The sequence below is a fragment of the Ambystoma mexicanum genome, chromosome 6p (assembly GCF_040938575.1).
Source record: "Ambystoma mexicanum isolate Mex_15411 chromosome 6p, UKY_AmexF1_1, whole genome shotgun sequence".
Classification (NCBI taxonomy): Eukaryota; Metazoa; Chordata; class Amphibia; order Caudata; family Ambystomatidae; genus Ambystoma; species Ambystoma mexicanum.
Genome location: NC_090935.1, coordinates 403,715,301 through 403,735,012, shown reverse-complemented (window position 1 = coordinate 403,735,012; position 19,712 = coordinate 403,715,301). Strand labels below are relative to the sequence as shown.

The window sequence follows — 19,712 nt, the reverse complement described above, 5'->3', positions numbered from 1 at the left end:
CCTTTTCCTATCACTTTTGCAATGAACTGCTGAATTCACACTTTACACAGATATCATGGCTTTCGCTGTTGTATGTTCTTGATCTGTAATGAGGAGGCTGAACACTGTGACAGATTTATTGGTAGATGCTGGCAATAACTATATACAAGAGGCAGTTCCTTCACTGCTCCAAATGTTCATTAATGAGGTCATCGGAACATGTCTTTAGCTGTCCTAGTTTCTAAACATCATTAAAGTCTGAGCAGTGCCAGGAGGCTGCTCTGCCTGCAGTCTCAGCTTTTTCAACGGTGTCACGCTGCACTGTGATCTCGTGCATGCATTCAATAGTGTCACAAGACCGTTTCCATTGCAGATTCTCGCGAGACTGTCTCCACAGTCCTCTATCTCTTCCTGTCAGCCCGCTTTATCCTCCTTTCATTGAGCAGCTTGGACCCACTCTGTCACAAATTCCTCATACCTTAATGACTTGCATTTTTTGCCATGTGGGCAGCCTTCGTAGTTTGCACTGCTGGGTGCCCTGTGAGTAGATGCCAATCTGCTGTCCTTCTTTGCATCTACAGTTTTCCTTTCCCCTTGAGCCTCGATCTCACCACCCAAGCTGACTTGGTTCTCCTTCCTTCCTGGGACCTGCTCCCATACTGGATCTGCTGTGATGATGTCACACGTGATGCCAAGACCATTCTCTGGTGCCCAATGATTGCTCAATCTATACTCTCTTGATTCACTGCACCTTCTCTCATACATGGCAAACCTTTCCAGGTTCCATCTCTTCCCATCTTGGGTGCACACATGATTTGAACCCTTCTGTGCAACTCTGATTGGTTTGCTGAATCTTGACCCTGTGACTTAATCCTTGTGGGAAAGACGGATCTTGACTAAGTCTTCTTCCTGTTCATGTGTTCTGTGAGTTGCTCTTCTATTATCACTCCTTCTCTTCATGGTTGCCTTGCTCCTTTGCATTCTCCACACAAAGTCGTCCATGTCCACGACTTCATCCTCCCTCGCTCTGTGTAGTCATGGTGATACCAAAGTGAACACTGCCCTTCTGCACCGCAGCAGAATGCGAAACGGATAGTGCCGTTTGGGATAAGGTGATGAGATGCAATAGCCTCTTTTACTGTTTTGTATGGGTCCATAAGTGAGGCCCTGGCTAACGTAAAACCAAACCGCCAGTAAATAGAAATTCTTGGTTCACTTCAGACCTTCTCAAGCCCTGTTCTAAAAAATGGCTAGCGGAAGCTAAATGGAAAAAATCACCTACAGAAGCTAAGGAGCTGCCGTTCACCTCAGCAGCCAAATGCTATAAACAAGCTTTCCTTCTTGCCATGTCAACCACCTATAACATCCGAATTGCCAATGCCAAGTCTGACACCCGGGAGATCTTCATCATCCTCAGGGAACTTGAAATCCCAACTAACCCTTCTGTCACTATCACTAAAGATGAATCATGGTGCATAACATTCAAACTGCCATGCATGCAAAAATGGACACCCTTCAAAAAGAATTGACTTAAAGCAATCCATGATGACACTCTCTCACCAGTCTCCGATGGTCACCTCACCCTCCTCCACTAACCTCAAGACTTGCCCTTTGCTTCATCAACGTCTCTGTAGCTGATGTCAAAACCATCTTAAAAGGTCTTAAACCCTCAAGATGCAAAGGAGACATATTCCCAGCAGCCCTTGTTAAGGACTGCTCTGATAACCTGGTGACTGGTCACCTACTTTATCAACCTCTCTTTTTCCACCAGCGTAGTCCACTCTAGCCTCAAGGAAGCCTGGGTACTCAATCTCATAAAAAAGAAACAGCACTAGATCCCACAAACCCAACTAGCTACCAGCCTAAAAACAACTGTCCCATTCCTAGTAAAAATGTTGGATAGAGCGGCCTATATGCAAATTCAGCATTACTTGGAAGCCAACCATATCCTGGGCATGTGCCAGTCATGGTTCCATCCAGACCATGGGACAGAATCAGCACTTCCTGACTTGAAGAATCAGCTTGAAGAGATCAGGGATGAGGGCAGGCATGTCCTACTCCTACTCCTTGATCAATTAGCTGCTTTTGTATTTGTATTTTATTTGAGATTGATACAGCGTCTTAAACCAAATCGCTGTGCATAGGATCATTAAAATGGTACAATTAAAATGGGAAATGCAAGTAACAAAAAGTAGTCAGCCTTGTATATCAGATTGGAGACAATTGGACTTCAGTGTAACACGAAATGAGGGATATAAAGAAATAGAATGAAGAGAGAGTGGGAGAGCATTCCAATGCAAGGGAGCCACCAGAGAAAAAGAACAAAAACGTTACTGAGCACAAGGAAGATGGGAAACTACAATAAGAAATTGAGAACGAGAGAAGAAGGAACAAGATGGAGTATATACTGATACAAGAGAGGAGAGATAAACAGGCGCAGGGCCATAGAGAGATTTGAAGACAAGACAAGTGAAAGCGACAGGCATGTGCAGATAGAGAAATATGATACTTAAAAGATAGATCAGCATTGAGGTAAAGTCCCAAATTGAGACCTGTAGAAGAAATAGGGAGCTGAGAAGGAGAAGGAGGATACGAGATGAAAGGAAGAAGAGGAGGTGGGATTGTATTGCTCGGAAAGTACCTTAGTTTTAGCAGAGTTTAATACCAGAAAGTGTTCCGACATCCAGGAGTTGATGGCTAAAAGGCATGTTGAAAGTTTATTATGGATGTCAGGAGTGAAAGATGAAAAAAACAGGAAACGCTGAAAGGGGTGAGGTAGACCTTTTCAGCCAATGGAGAGGTATAGAGAGAAAAGAAAAAAGGAGCAAGAACCTACCCTTTGGGGGAAACCATGAAAAAGCAGAAGTGTGGCAGACGAAGACTCTGCCCAAGAGATTGAGAATGTCCTTTGGGACATGTATCACCGGAACCAAGAAAAAACAGAACCAGAGAACCAAAAGAAGAAAGAGAGGTCAATAGTAAAGGGTGATCGACAGTGTCAAAAGCTGCAGACAAGTCTAAAAGAATAAGGAGAGATGAACGTTTAGAGTAGCAGGCAGAAATTAAGGAATTTAAGACAGAAAGAAGAGCAGTTTCAGTAGAATGGAAAGGCCGAAATTCTGACTGGAAACGAGGGAGAATAACATTATCTGAAACAAAGGTAGAGAATTGAGAGTAAACAAGGCATTTGAGTGCTTTAGATAGATATGGCAAAAGAGAAATAGGACAGAAATTAGAGGAAAGCAAAGAATCAGCTGAAGGTTTTTTTAGAATGGGAATAATAGAAGCATGCTTAAAAGAGGAGGGGGCAAGCAGAAGTCAAAAGACAGATGTTAAAAAAGGAAATAAGATAGGAAACAAGACAGGGATAGATTTTAGGAATGAGCCTCGAAGGAAAAGATTCAGGCGGGGAAGCAGTGGGATGAGCCCGAGTCAACAAGAGAGAAGCCTCATCTCATCGCTTTTTTCTTTTTTTTAAATGTTGTTTATTAAATGGTCATGTTATCAGCCACACAATACAGCATTGTATACATACAATTGTGCAATAATTCAGTCAGTTTAACAAAATCTGATAGTTTTCTATTATCAGAGTAGTGGGTACATTCATGTATATCCATCATTATAGGTTCAAGATTGTGTTCTGGGTCTCGGACATATAGGATGGTATTGTCAGCGTACAGGGATATTATTTGTGGAGCCCTCTGATTCTGATCCTCCTGTGTCCGTGAACCTGCCTAACAAAGGCGGCCATGGACTCAATGGGGGGGGCGAAAAGTATTGGGGAGAATGGCCAACCCTGCCTGGTGGCTCTACCTAGGAGGAACATCTCTGACACTGTTCGATTTGTGAGGACTCTAGCCTCTGGGTTGGAATACTGGAGACAGACACAACTAAGGAAGTAGGGGCGATCCCAAAACAGCTTAGCACCATGAACAAGTATTTCCAAGATACCGAGTCAAATGCCTTCTCGGCGTCCAGGGCAGCTACCACTGCACTTGCATCCTGATTTACATGAGCCATCACCCCGAACAATCGTCGAGGTTAAGTGCAGTTGATCTCGTGGGGATAAAACCTGATTGATCCGGATGCACTAAGTGAGACATGCTGGGAATGAGCCTTGTTGCCATGATCTTAACGAATACTTTAGCATCCGTGTTAATCAATGGCAAAGGTCTATAAGAGGCCATATCATGTGATGGTCGATGTGGTTTCAATAACACTGTAATAATAGCTTCCTGCATCGACTCTGGGAGCGTGCCTCGCTTCATAGCTTCCTCGCATACCCCCAATAGGATAGGTGCCAATTCCAGGTGGAATTCCTTATATAGCTTGACTCCCAGGCTGTCAGAGCCAGGCGCCTTCCCTGATGTCAGTGACTGAATGCCACTTACAATTTCCTTCTGTGTTGTGGGTTGTTCTAGGGTGAGATTGGTTTCTGGTGAGATATTGGGGAGATTCAGCTTATTTAAGTATCCCAAGAGTTTTTCTGATGTGACCTCATCGCGGTTGGAGTACAGTTTGAGATCAAATTGCTTAAATGCGTTGTTTATGTCTTTATCTTGGGTAACCATTAAACCGTGTGTATCTTGAATCTGTGGGATGGGGTTACAATAACCTTTAGCCCTTAGTAGATTTGCCAGTGATATGCCAGCTTTATCTCCCTCACCATATCTATGTGCTCTTACTGGTGTGGCCATATATAGGACCTCCCTATCTGCTTGCAAGGGTCATCCCCCTCATGTGTTGTACTATATTTATTCTCATGATCTCTGAGTCGGGATTCAATTTGCCCCAGCTCTTTTCTGATGTTTTTAAGTGATCCGGTAGTTGTAGCCATAAGGATGCCCCTGATCCACACCTGGAAGGTTTCCCAAAGCACTGAGTGGGTATTGACTGATCCACTATTAATGGCAAAAAACTCAGACCTTTCGGTGTGAAGGGCTTCAGTGACACAGGGTCTTTAAGGATTGCAGGGGGCATCCTCCACTGTGGTGTTTGTGGAGGGGAATCATACAATTCAAACCTTAATGAGACTGGGGAAAGGTTGGACAATGTGCGAGGGAGAATATCACATCTCTGTACCATATTGGTGATCGAGGTGGATAATAACCAATAGTCTATATGGGACTCCGAATCATGTACTGTGGAGTAGTACATGAACTCCTTATCATAGCGATGGAGTGTTCTCCAGACATCAATGCGGGCCAGTAGTTGCAAGGTTTGTATATCAAGGATAGTATTAAAATTCACCTCCCCAAACTACCCAGGTTTTATCTAATGGAGTAATCATATCCACAATTGTTTGATAGAATTCCGTGTCATCAAGATTAGATCCGTAGGTGTTTACCAGTATCGTTGGGTGCCCAGATATTTCAGCCCATATGAGAACATAATGTCCCAGAGGGTCAATCTTGTTTCTCATGAAACAAAACCCCACTGAGAGATGGATAAGTGTAAGGACCCCCCTGGCTTTTGTGGAATATTCTGTATAATATCGCAGTGGGCCCCAATTAGTAGCAACTGCATCATTCACTTTCAGAAGAGCATGTGTTTTTTGCAACATCAGGATCTGTGGACCATGTCTTGACACATACACACTCATTTTCTTAGCCTTACCCAGGTTATTAAGGCCCCGAACGTTCCAGGTCAGAAGCTTAATTTGTAGCCCTTTGCCTACGGAACCCTTAGATCATATTGATCTCTCCCACAAATTTCAGTGTGTGTACATTTGTGTAACATGTCATTCTTTGTAACATGACCATTGTTTTCAAAACGTTTAACTTCCCAAAACCCCCCCAACTTCCCTCTCTCCCTTCCCGACCCCATTTCTTATCAATAATCCTGGAGGAGGGGGTTTCACACCACAGCCCCTGAATAACCATCTGGGCCTGTCTTCCACTGAGATATATTCAATTATTAGCTGTGTAATACCCGGACCCCCCCACCAACTGCACCATCAACCCCAACCGGATGATGTATCCCCCATAAAACTTGGAACTTTCCTGAGGTGCGTATACTGCAGCAACCATGTCTGCCACAACTGCGTGCCACCGTCCGGGCAATTCTAACCATGGGCGTAGGACATGGGGTGGACAGGGGGGACAAATCCCCCCCACAATTTTAAGTGGGGGGGATGTAATGTCATTTATCCCCCCAGAATATGTGTTTTGTGTGTTGCGCAGGGATCTGTTTTTGAAGTGGGGGAGGGGCTGCTTACTATGTAAGCTGCCCTCTCCCCTCCTGCCCCCCAAAGCATGAGGGCAATACCCTGGGGGCAGATGGGTGATCATCTGCCCCCAGGGAAAGGGGGCAAACAAAATAATATATGTTTTAAATGTAATTTTGAGTGGGGTGGGTGCGGGTGGGACCACTAGCCACCAGGGATTTTTGCAAGGAGGGTGGCCCTCTCTCTCCACACCCTAAGTGGATGGGGGCACCTTATGTAGCCCTCCCTGGGCCAGATTTCTGCCCCAGGAAAGGGTACATGAGATGCCCCCATCCATTTGGGGTTGGGGGAGGCCACTGCAAATATTGGCAGAGCCACCCCTCCCAAGCCTGGGGCAGTATGTTTTGACCCCCCCCGGGGGCAGATGGCCACACACATGTGCCCATATGCCCCTAGGGAAGGGCAAAACAAAAATATAAATATTATAACTTGTTTTGGGTGGGAGCGGGGCGGGCCCACTAGACCAGCAAGATTTTTTTGTGTTTGAAAGGAGGGGTGCCCCCCCTACGTGGATGGGGGCACCTTATGTAGCCTTCCCTAGGGGCTAATTTCTGCCGCTAGGAAGGGGTACATGAGATGCCCCCATCCATTTGGGGTGGGGAGGAGGCCACTGCAAATATTGGCAGAGCCACCCCCAAGCCTGGGGCAGTATGTTTTGCCCCTTCCCCGGGGGCAGATGGCCACACACATGTGCCCATATGCCCCTAGGAAAGGGGCAAAACAAAAATAAAACAAATTATAACTTGTTTTGGGTGGGTGTGGGTCACTAAAGCACCATGAATGTTTTTAGTGGAAAGGGGGGTGCCCACGGGTGTCTTCTTTTCAGAAATGCATGGGGTTCTCTGTTTTCCTTGGTGGCTTCGACACCCTAGGCCCAAATCTCTAGGTTTTTCCCATGAGCAAAATCTGCTTTGCCGAAAGGCTTGGGGTTATCAGTGGGTTAGCCTTTTCCCTTTTCGCTGAGTTAGGTGGAACCACACATGTGAGGTACCGTTTTCATCGGGACACCTGTGGGAACGCGGGAAGGTAGGACATCTGTTGTTGGCAGCGTGTTTCGGTGGGTGGGCAGAGGGAAATGTCTCAAATTTGGTGGAAAAAGAAAATCACAATTTTCAGACATTTCACTCTGGCCACCCACTGAAACACGCCGCCAACAACACATGTCCTATCATCCTGCGTTCCCACAGGTGTCCCGACAAAAACGGAAACTCACATGTGTGGGTGGACCTACCTGGGCGCAAAGGGAAAAGGCTAACCCACTGGTAACCTCAAGCCTTTCGGCAGAGTAGATTTTGCTTATGTGGACAGCATACAGATTTGGGCCTAGGGTGTCGAAGCCACCAAGGAAAACAGGGAACCCCATGCATTTCCAAAAAGGGGACACCCGTGGGAATCCACAGAGGTCTGACTTGCGTGAATCGTCCCAGAATGTATTAGCCACAATCCCGGGCAAAGTCTGAAATTTGGTGAAAAAACTAGACATTTCCCTCTTACCACCCACCGAAACACGCCACCAACACCACATGCCCTACCTTCCCACGTTCCCACAGGTGTCCTGACGTAAATGGTATCTCACATGTGTGGGTGCACCTACCTGGGCGCAAAGGGAAAAGGCTAAACCACTGGTAACCCCCAAAGGGTTTGGGGAGACAACCTACAGATTTGGGCCTAGGGTGTCGAAGCCACGAAGGAAAACAGGGTACCCCATGCATTTCCAAAAAGAAGACACCCGTGGGAATCCACAGAGGTCTGACGCGAATCTCCCCAGAATGTATTACCCACAATCCCAGACAAAGTGAAAATTGTGTTTTTTCCACCAAATTTCAGACTTTGTCATGGATTGTGGGTCATAAATTATGGGGCAATTTGCGCAAGTCAGACCTCTGTGGATGCCAACGGGTGTCTTCATTTCGGAAATGCATGGGGTTCCCTGTTTTCCTTTGTGGCTTCGACACCCTAGGCCCAAATCTGTAGGTTGTCCACATGAGCAAAATTCCTGAAAATCTACAGTGTGAAAATACTTGAGGTTACCAGTGTTTTAGGCTTTTCCCTTTGCACCCAGGTAGGTGCACCCACACATGTGAGGGATTGTTTTCATCGGGAAACCTGTGGGAACGCGGGAAGGTAGACCATGTGTTGTTGGCTGCGTGTTTCGGTGGGCGACCAGAGTGAAATGTGCGGAAATTGTGTTTTTTTTTCTGTCATTTTTCTGATTTTCCCCCCAAACTATGGAATCTTTCCCTACATAGTTGTTGCCTGACCTGCGCAAATCACCCCTTCCTAAACTTGCAATATAGTCTACTTTTCAGAAATGTATGCCTTTCTGGCTTCCAATTCATCTTTCCTACCCTTTTCTTCCATTTCGTCCACGCATGTCCTATTGGACAAAAAACGCCAAAATCGCCTACCTCTCACAAAACGGCTGATTAGCATATCCAAATATATTATTCTGGTTTCCACTCAATCTGTTCTTGAAAGTCTGGAAAATGGCGAATCCAGCACAGCAAACCATTTGTTCCTAGCTCTTACAAGGAAAACACCACAAGTTTCTTTGTACAACATTTTATTGGCATTTTCTGAAAAACCCCAAATGTTCTCCTTTTTGGTAATTTTCTCTTTAAACCCACCCCCCCCCCACAGCAAACTAGGATTCCTGGGTGGCATTATGACCGCCTACATGAGGGAAAAAGGGGCCAACTTTGGCCGAGATATCTCATGTAACAAAGAAGTTACAAGGGATTGAATGGCGACATACCAAAATCACCAAAAAAGGCCTTGGCACTGGTTGGAAATACCCATGGCAGTTAAGGGGTTAAGACGGTAAAGCCCCAGAGGAGATATCATTTGTAAGGTAGCTCAGTTAGTTAATGCTCCAAATGCAGATTGTGCACAGGAATATGTAACACCTGTGTTCAGCACCTGTCTTAATCTTCCGGTGGGATATTAGGCAGAGGGAATGCATTCAGCTTCCGATGCAACACAGCATTTTCCAGGTCAATTGGTTCAGAAAAAGTGGTGGAAAACATTACTACTGTTGCTTTTTCTAATTGGCCAGATTTTCGTGCATTTTATGGGCGGAGTTCAGGAGCCGAGTGGACACACCAGGACCCCCTGTATTTCCCGCTCCACCAGACAAATGAGGCCTTACTGCCAGCATGGATTCTCTTGCTGGAAATAAGGAAAGGGATTCCTCTGGGATCTGCTTGGAAATGAAACCTGGTAAAAGCGGGCGGAGTCCAGAGGAAGCCATTGCCAATTCCGCCAGCAATCGCTGATTGCGCGAGGTATTTACACTCTTCCTAAGTGGAAAAGCAATGTGATTTCACCTGCCTTTTACGATAAAATCTTCCATTTTGTGGCAGAAAAGTAAAAACGTGCGCATATGAAAATGGTCCACTCCATGCAGTTTACTTTGCGCCTTGTTGCTTGGGGGTTTTGCGTGATGCTACACATGTAATAAATAATTAAATAAATAAATTAATTTAACATGACCCCAGATAAATGGCAATTCGTGATCAGAATGAGTGATCATGGCAAATCGCTGGTAAGAGGGTGTCCTGTGCTTCTTGAGTGCGTTGGCAAATGCCCTTAATTGCCATCCCGAGGAAGAAGTGTGAAAAACCCACAAGGGCACTGTGCCATGCTCTTTCTGTGTGCGTTTTCCCCACAGGGCGACAGATGCAGACTCATACATGGGTAAGTCTCAGGTGGCAAGCCTGTACCCTAGTTTATGTGGCAAAGGATTCCAGACTTCTGAGGCTGATAACATTAGTAGCATTGAGTTACATGCCACCTGACAGGTATGTGTGATAAAGTTGCAAAGCAGAGCTGTTAGTGGGCTAAAGCAGGAGGCAATGTCTGCCCACCCTCAAAGGGTACGTACAACCAAAACTAATAGGCCCCTCCCCCCCATCATGGCTGTAGGGGCCAGGCTCCAAATCAGGGCAATAATGCACTCCAATCATCCATGCCCACGAGTAGGGTACCCCTTGTGCTCCAGGAACCCTGTTGAGCACCTCTGTGCTTTCCAGGTGATACTAACGTTATTTAAAGCCAGAGTTCTAAAAGGTAGTTGCTTAATTGCAGCTGGAAATTAGCTCCAGGCGTGATCGAAATGTCTTAACCAAGTGTGACATCACCCACTTCATTTATAAGCAATATGTGTTTTCTCGCGTTTCCTCATCCACTGAATTACTGTTAGAAACAAAGGCAAGAGTTGTGTCTCTTGTGTAGGCATTAGGAAGGCAGTTGCCAGCCTCTGGCATAATATGACCATGTTCTTCCAATATTGGCTAGCTGTTGCCCTCTTATGGCCAGGTAGACCGATCATAGCAGTGGCTGGCAAATGCCTTTCCCCTGCAGACAGAAAAGTGGAAATAAGAGGCCAATTCAAGACACAGAACAAATAGAAGTTAAGACAGACTGCACATAGCGGGCTGCCCCTCTGGCCACCCCCCTGGGTCCACCTACACCCCACCTACTAGGCATCCCCTGGGTCTGACACATCCGGCTGCGGACCTGGGGAGTGCTTATAAGGGGGTGGGCTTGCGATCGCTCATCCTCCTTGTTTGCTGTACCTCCCCCCTTCCCCAGGGGACAGTCAAAGCAGCAACATCACACACCTGGTCCCTCTACTCCCATAACAGGGCTTACTCAGAGGTACAAACAATATTTCCTCTTTCTTTGAAACCCCCATCCTTCCATTCCAAGAGACACACATGTCTCCTTGCCCCACACAAAAAAGTAGCAACTTGCAGTTGGTAGAAAAGGCTGCAACTCCTTTATTTGGCAGGAGTCCACTTACAGGTGATCTGCCTCTTAACAAGCTGGCGTCCTAGTGGTCGTCCACTGGAAGTAATTGTTATTTCCTCTCTCTTACCATGAGCTCATAGTCAGATGAAAAATCCAGAAATGCAACATACAAAGACATGTTCTTTGCTGCTGCATCCTTTAATTTTCTTCTGTTTTCTTTTCTTCTTTTCTCTTGTTTTATACAGTGATCTTTGTAATTTAATACAAGCTGCTATTTTAATTCTAATTTTGTGAAGTCCCGTTTTTTTACTAAAACACAATAAATAAATAAATAAATAAAGCAAAGTCCCCAAGATGTCCCCTGTCCCCCCCAGATTGTATGTGTCTCCTACGCCCCTGATTCTAACTCATATATATGTGTCGGAGCCACCAACTATTCCATTTTACTGTAAACTCAAAGGATATGACAATTTAAATATTTCAGTCTGCAGGGTCTCTCATATTGCCTTCAGGTCTTGGACTCCTATTTTGATCTGAAGTGGAATTGAGGCCTCAACATAGTTCATAGATTCTGTAGGGTTTTCAAAAATATGTGCCCTGCCACAGCTTTGCTGGGAATTTCAGAGCATATGGGATCCGGCACAATCTGAGCTGTTTCTTCACTGAGTCGAATGACCTTCTTTGGGCTTGCACCCCCCGCCACAAAGTCTGGATATATATGGATGTTGCTCTCCTTGTATCCCAACGTTCCCAACTCTCTAGAAATTCTAAGGATCAAGTCCCTGTCTCTATAGTTTAACAGCCTAGCTATGATCATGCAGGGAGGGCACCAGGTTTGGGTGTCGGTGCTAGGGTTCTGTAAACTCTTTCAACCAAGAATTTTTCAGAGAAAGGGGCTGAAGCAAAGAAGGACTTCAGGAGTGCTTCCACAAAGATTTCCATTTAGCCTTTACATGTGGATTCTGGAACTCCGACAATACGTATATTGTTCCTTCTAGACCTTGATTCTATATCTTCGCACTTGCCCCTTATCTTGGACATCTCTCCAATTAAGTGTGTTATATTACAGTCATGTTGGTCAAACCTATCTTCAGTCACACTTATTCTGGCTTTGGTTTCTGTTATCTGAGCGCTCTCCTTCTCCAATTTCGCCTTAAGCGACCCAATAGTCGCCACTATGTCGTCAAGTTTGACATTCACAGATAGAAAGCCTGACTGCATAGCTGTTAAAAAGTGCTCTTCTCTGGGGTTCCCTGTTGATGATGATGGGACTTTACTAGCCTGGGGCATTGTCATATTTGGGTTCTGGGAGTTAGAAAATGAATCCATAGGGCCTTTTTTCTTGCTGCCTGTACCTTTTGTGATTGTCATTCAAGCACTCAAAGGATAACGCAGTATGGTTAGATAAGTTTGCACCTTATTACCTCAGGAGGGGCAGCCCTAACAGAGCTAATTGTTGCCAGTCCAGTCCACCCCTTGGAAGTATAGGTGGTAAGCAAATCCCCTTTCCAGGTTCAGTGATGACTATATTTGCAGCGCGATATTTGTTCTTTCCTTGCCTCTGCTACTGGTTCATGTGGTCAGGGTAAAGTAAAGATCTGCCAAGGTTTTGAGGGCTGGGGCCTAGTGGAGGACCGTCCACCAAGCACACCGGGCAAAAGGATTGTGTGGCCGTTCTTATAGGGTAATGAGTGTTATCAGTCCGGTATAGATGTGTGCAGCCTATGTTGCAGTGTTACAATAGTAGGGTTTGCAGGACCAGTGATGTGAGATCCAGTTCCCCACAGATGTACACAGTTATGCAGATCTTGTGCCTATTCCTCAATAGGAGTGAGTCTTGCTGGTCTGCTGTGCATATAGTAAGTAAGTATTGCTGCACCACTGCCCCCTCAACTCACGCAAAATGCCCAGCGTCGTTTCTCTTCGCACGTGCCCTGCACAGTGCACTCTTTAGGAAATTGAATGGACTGTAGGCTCCCTCGTAGTAGAGACCAGCTTCCTGGGCTAGGAAAATCCAGCAGAAGCAAACACCCCACTTGTCCCCCACAGCAGGGTATCTTGCTGCACTGAAGTCCGGTGCAGGCAGTACTCTCTGTTTCTCCCGGCCTCACACCTACTCGGAATCCTCCGCCGTCTTCAAACCAAGAAGACTCAAAGTTAAACAGTGTCTGCACAAAGCCTTCCCACATAGATTGTCCTGTTTTTATTTTCTCGAAAGGTAGCACGTTACAGGATATTTATTGGTTCAGGATGTGGCCCGGGGACGGAGTTCCACAATCAGGCAGCCATCTTGCAGCTGCGCAACAGCATCCCCAATCCCATCGCTTTTGACTTGGTAGACCACAAGATCCTCTGCCACCACCTAACCTGTGCAGCAAACTTCTTGCTGGAAGCCAAAACCTGGATTACCTCCTTCCTGGGTAAAAGATTCATTAGAGTATTCACTGAAAATGCTGGTGCCCTCCCTGCACCGATCACCTGCAGGGTACTGCAAGGGTCTTGTGTCTCTCCAACCATGTATAATATCTTTAACAAACCCTTGTTCGTCTGTCTGGACTCTATCGGCATACCTTACACAAACTATGCTAATGATACACAACTTCTACTCCCCCATTCTTGGAACTACCTAGAAGACTCCTCCTCCCTGAATGCTGTCTATATGACCATCAAGGCCTGGATAGATACACACGGACTGTACCTGAATGTCGAAAATATTGAGATCCTCCTGGTGGGCCCCTCAGCAGTGATCAAGAAGCCAATACACCTCCTTCAACAATGATGGCATCCCGATCCCTGTCTCACCATCAGTAAAGACACTTGGAGTTTATATGGATGCCACGCTTTTACTCACACGACAAGTGAATGCCAATGCCTCATCTCCCTTCTACACTACTAAACTAATCAATGCAACCAGATCCTTCCTATTCCTGGATAGATGCCTTATGATCGCCGGAGCCACCATTGGGTCAAGACTTGACTATTGTAATGCACTCTTTGCAGGCACCTCGGAGCACAACAGCCGGAAGATGTGGGTTATTCAGAATAATGCACTTCGAGCAGCTCTGAACATCCCCAAACCTGAGCACATCACCTCAGCAAGGAGACGGGCCCACTGGATCCCCATCAACGAGCTGATTCTATTAAAAACTCTGTCAATCACACACTGATGCCTTTCCAATAAGGCCGACTACCTCTCACAGAAAATAACTAAAGCAAACTCATCCGTACCCATCAGATCGTCCTATGCCCATTGTCTCATTCAGCCCAAATTAAAACAGGCTAAAACAAGAACTCAAGTTTCCCAACCATTGCATCCAAACAATGGAATTTATTACCGCCATACGTATACACAAAGGAGGAAGAGTGTAAAACCTTAGTCTATTAGATTGCTCATCTGTCTGAGAGGAGGTGATTAATGGTCACCCATACCTTTAAGTCCTGACAATATTGGACTAGGATTGTAACACAAATTTAACATTAGATCTTTTTAATTTTCGTATATTCAAAATTCAATAAAACATTGTTAGAAACAACTTGTTTAAAAACACTTTGTGCCGCCCAGGAATATGACTCAGATGGTGGGTATAGCACCAATTTACTGGGAAAATTATACCACAAGCAATTTACAACATCATAGATTCCACAGACACATAACATTTAACATCCGCTAAACATTTACACAACGTGTCGATTATCAACATATCCCGACATGTTTCTGTTCTTCAAGCTTCCAAATGCTAGAACTTTCTTCAGGGGAGAACCTTATTTCATAGGTTTTCACCACCATGTGATCCTGAGTAACCTGGAGCGATAATCCAAGCAGGGAGTCACCTCTATGAGTGTTGGTGAGTAGCGCTAGGGACGCCGTCCCATCCAATAGCATCAAAACTTCTTGTATCAAGTTTTCTTTTAGTCACTGGGCACTCCAAATCGCCCTTCTGGAATTACGACCAGTCCATGCCCTCGTTGACCATATTCTCTGTACTTGTAACACTTGCCAATGCCGTAGCTGGCACTGGTCTTACTTTATGGTTCACGAAAATCGCGTTCTGCCGTAGTATGATTTTGTGCACATAATTTTTGATTCTGCCTGGAACATTGGAGAAAGAGCCTTGGAAATTCATGTATCAGTCGAGGCGCTCCTCCTACTGCCAAGACTTGATCTTCTGTGCCTGGATCCAGTTCAATTTTCAGTTTTGCTTGATCATCCCACCCCAACACAGCTGGAGCTTGTTCTGTGAAATAAATTCTTGTGTGCGACTTTCTCCCTTTAAATTCAATGGTGCTATTGATGTACCCTTACAGATGAACAAATGTTCTGCCAAACACTGTTGGTCTATGATTCGTTCTCTTGACTTCAACCTTGCTGCGGCCCAGCATGTACTTATAAGTGCAGATAAACAGGATGGTCAAATCTGACTCCGGCCATGGTTTCATTTCTGTCCACTCTGATGACGCAGTGTGGCTTCTCCCTCCTTGTGATGGAACTATTGACCATGGGCCTCATTACGACCCTGGCGTTAAGGGTTTAACGGCGCCGTAAAAGGTGTCGGCGCCGTTAAACCCTTAACGCCTGATTACGAGGTCCCTTTGCGGGACCCGACCTTAACGTCTACTTTTAGCAGGCGTTAAAGTAGGGTGCCGCAAAGGGACCTTGGTGCTAAGTACGGTGCCGCAATTTGCGGCACCGTACTTAGCGCCTTCCCCATTCCCATTGAGCCCTATGGGGCAAAAATGGGAATGGGGAAGGGCCCATGGTGAATGTGGAATTACCGCCCCGACAACCTTGGAATGGGGCAGTAATTCCGCCATTCACCATGGCGGACCCCGGCATGGACCATGGTGCTAATAGCACCATGGTTTAGCGCCGGGGTCGTAATGAGGCCCCATGATGACGACGGGCGTATCTTCCCCTGAGGATTCATCTCCTCCTGTGCCACTGTTCACATCCACCAATGTGATTTTCATGCCTCTCCACTTGCAGGCAACCTCTATGCGCCAAACCCTGAAATTGGAACAATCCTTTCCTTTTTTCAGGCTGGACAATTGCCTAGATGGCGAGTGCTGGCACACCTGTGGCACTTCAACAGTTCTATTTTTTTACCTCTGTCATTAACGACATCCCATTTTGCTCTCTCCTTGTTCCCCCAGTACTGGACAGCATGCACCTCTGCAGCCGGTGATCTTCCTGCCAATTCTTTGCATCTGCTAGATGTTTCCTCCACTGCTCTGGCTATCTGAATTGCTTTGTAGAGCACTAATTCTTTTTCCAAAATGAACTTGTCTAATACTTTTCTCGAGTTTATATGAATCACCAGCATGTCGCAAATTATATTCTAAGTGTTGTTGCCAAAGTCACACAAACCTGTCAACTCTCTCAAACTTGTGACATAGTCATACACCAATTCAGATGCTTCTTGCTTACTGCCATAGAACTTGATACAGTGCAGGACTGTGTTTTTTTCTGCTGGAAAACCATTAAATGTATGGCTTCCTTTATACATCATCGTCCTCGTCATCCACTCTTTCGGGACTGAATCCAGCAAATATTCTCTGCTCTTCCACCCTCATGGCATTCAATAACATGGCTCTCCTCTTGGCCGGGGAAGAGTCTGCCTCCCCCCAAAGCATCCAGGTATGTAGTGAATAGAGGCTCCCATTGAGGCCAGGGGATGGTGGACCTACCTGGAGACTGTAGAAAAGCAGGTGGTGTTATCGATCCCTGCATCGTAAGCACGTAGAACTCGCTCCATGGTCTTTGTTGCCAATTATGTTGTATAATGAGGAGATTGAACACTGTGGCTGCTGCACAGTTAAGCAAGATGACACGGAGCAACACAGGTTCGATCCCTGGGTCCGCGCTTGGAAACATCTGGGTATTAAGCGCGTTATAAATAACCTATAATATAATAATAATAATTGGTAGATGCTGGCAATAACTATATACAAGAAGCAGCTCCAATGAGGCCATGTGAACATGTCTTTAGCTGGCCTGGTTTCTAAATGTCATTAAAGTCAGAGGAGCGCTGGGAGGCCACTCTCCCTGCAGCCTCAGCATTTTCAACAGCTTTGTGCTGCACTGTGATCTTGTGCTTGCATTCATAAGTCTTGTGAGACCGGGGACGCTGTTGTGCATGACCGAAGATGGCCGCATAGAGCTGCAGCTCCATGCTGGGGACATCCGTATCATTAAATAATCCTGCTGAGGCAGTCCGATTCCATCCGCATTGGGTTGATATTGCGGTGGAAGACATCTGCAGCTACTGGCCAAATCCTGTCTCCTGGGGGGGCCACCCCTGCAGAGTTATAGCGACTTAGTGTTTGCCGCTGGAAGACTCCTGGGGCGACCGCTGAGCGGCTCCAGGCGATACGCTCTGGCAACTACCTGAGTGCCGGGCTCGACAGGCCTGCTGTGGGAGGGGCACTGCTGGCTGCGACACACGCACAACTCACGTGCTTCTCCTGCAGTGACTCCCAGACTACCCGACAACAGTTTGCTGCCGCCGTGCCAGCTGGGACACGAAGCACGGCCCAATCTCCGAAGAAGAAGACGCCTGCAGTGTCCGGCGTGCCGGGGCCAGCTGGCGCTCTCCTCCCGACTGACCAGAGCAGGGAGGCGGGTGCTCCGGTCTGGCTGCCACCCAGAAAAGCACAAGGTAGCCTGGGAGCGGCCCAGGGCGGACGTTGAGCCCATTGCTACATGCGGGGGGCAGCCTTCGGGGGATGAGGAGGTCATCTACGCACCCGAGGCTCCCTCCAGTGTGGGTTGTTCGCTCCTCACTGCGGACCAGTGCACACTGACTGGGCTGTGAGGCGAGCTGACGCTGAACTCGGATTACAGCCATCACTTCTGTCATCTGGAGGTGGCGCGGGTGTCAGCCTCCAGCCATACAGAGCTGTCATACTATCCTTGATCTGACCGGCATCCCTCGGGGGGGAGTGCAGCTAACCTTTACCCATGCCTACATTAATAGGGGCCATTTTTGCCAACAACCTCATGCTGGACCCTCCATCCTGGCAAACACAGCTCCTGGTGAATGAGACCCAAATGAAGCGGCTGTCTGCGACTTCAAGAGACCCTAGCCAATCAACCACGGATAACACTGAACCGACAGAGCTGGCCTGAGCAGCTCCGGGTGGGCAATCTGAAGTGACCTTGTAATCTGCCTAGTAGGCCTACGCTGGAGGACGCAACCCACTCGGGGAACAACGTGTGCTTTACCTAATAGTGTTGGGCACCTCTTGATACTGCTATAACTTCCCGCTCAGTGGGTAGAGGGGCAGGGGCCCTACCCTGTCTCATATTAAATCATCAGGTACCCTGGGATTTCTAACTGGGGCGGTGATACTCAAACTCAATACCTGACCCAAGGTCGGTGTGTGCTTGTGAGGACAGTATGCCAAGGGGGGGCCCAAAAAAAGCAAAGCACTATCAATATGTTTGCGAAATATACACAGAAATCAGTGGCAACAACACAACCAGAACAAGGGGCAGGCATTTCATCCTCCCCCCGATAAACAAGATGCGTAAAAAATGCTTGAATACATGTGTGAGGAGTTCACTGCCCTCCACTCTAAGCTGGACGACGAGATTAACTATTTGTTAAATTAAGGCACATATAGAAAAAACAGATGGCAGGGTGACGGAGGTAGAAAATAGAGTGAGCACTGCTGAAGATGACATTGGCTCCCTCCGGGCTGAAGTGACCACCCTATGTAAACTGGTTCATGAGGTCAGTAAGAAAAATGAAGATTTAGAATGACACTCCAGGCGCAATAACATCCGTATCATCAGCATTCCGGAGGACAACATTGAAGGCCACATGGAGAACTATATAGAGTGAACCCTGTTATCCGTGATGGACACTCCAAAATTGTCCCTGCAGTTCGCCATTGAGATGGCCCATCAAGGTCTAACGGATAAACCTAAACCAGGAGCCCCTCCTTGCCCGGTCATAGCGAGGGTACTGAATTACCGGGATAGGGATGCCTTACTTCGTGCAGCGAGAATCAAGGGCGAACTATATCTGGGATCCTCCAGAATTCATCTTTACCCGGATTTCTCCATCGCCAACCAGCAGGAACACAGAACCTTTTTGACCGTGAAGAAGAGGCTACGTAACTTGGGAGTGAAATACTCCATGTTATACCCCGCAAAGATCAGGATCGAGTACACAAACCGTGTCTTCTTCTTCACTATCCCTGAGGAGGCAACCAAATTCATAGAGGAGCACTTCCCAGGATGACCCGCCCACCGGGGATACCACTAGGCACGGCCGAGTCTCTACCATTGGGACTATCTAATCTCTGCTGAGAGTGGGGCTCCGAACAGCTCCTTGCCATGCCCTCACTACGGGAGGGCCTCCTTGTTGTCGGAATCGATCTCGGGATGGCCCTCCAACTTCCTAGTGTTCTGGCCAACCTTTCATCCAAGCCATACTCGGAGACACTCAAGACTCTGCCCCCACCGGGCGCTCCCAATGGCCTACAGTCAGGCCCCCGAACACTTAGAACATGTTGCAGTAACAAAAGTTTTTGTTAAGTAACCCTGTGCCGAAATGACCTAGCTATCATCCCAGCACGAGTGTGCTAGTTTCGGTCGACGCCGGAGTCCCCAGGCGAAATTGCCGATGGCTGTATTTTGGTTTTAGTATTGGGTTGGGGTTCATCCTTCCGCTTGGGGGGGATGTGGGTTGGAGAAGGGGCAAAGGGGTTTTTACTAAGAAAAAAGTTTGGCAGGCGAAAGGGAACTGAA

General features: G+C 46.8%; 1 protein-coding gene across 1 annotated transcript in view; it reads left to right on the top strand.

Moving 5' to 3' along the window:
• The window catches only part of LOC138511484 (complement component C6-like), a 913,779-nt gene that overhangs the window by 220,654 nt on the left and 673,413 nt on the right, over positions 1–19,712 (top strand). The gene's annotated exons all lie outside the window — the stretch shown is intronic.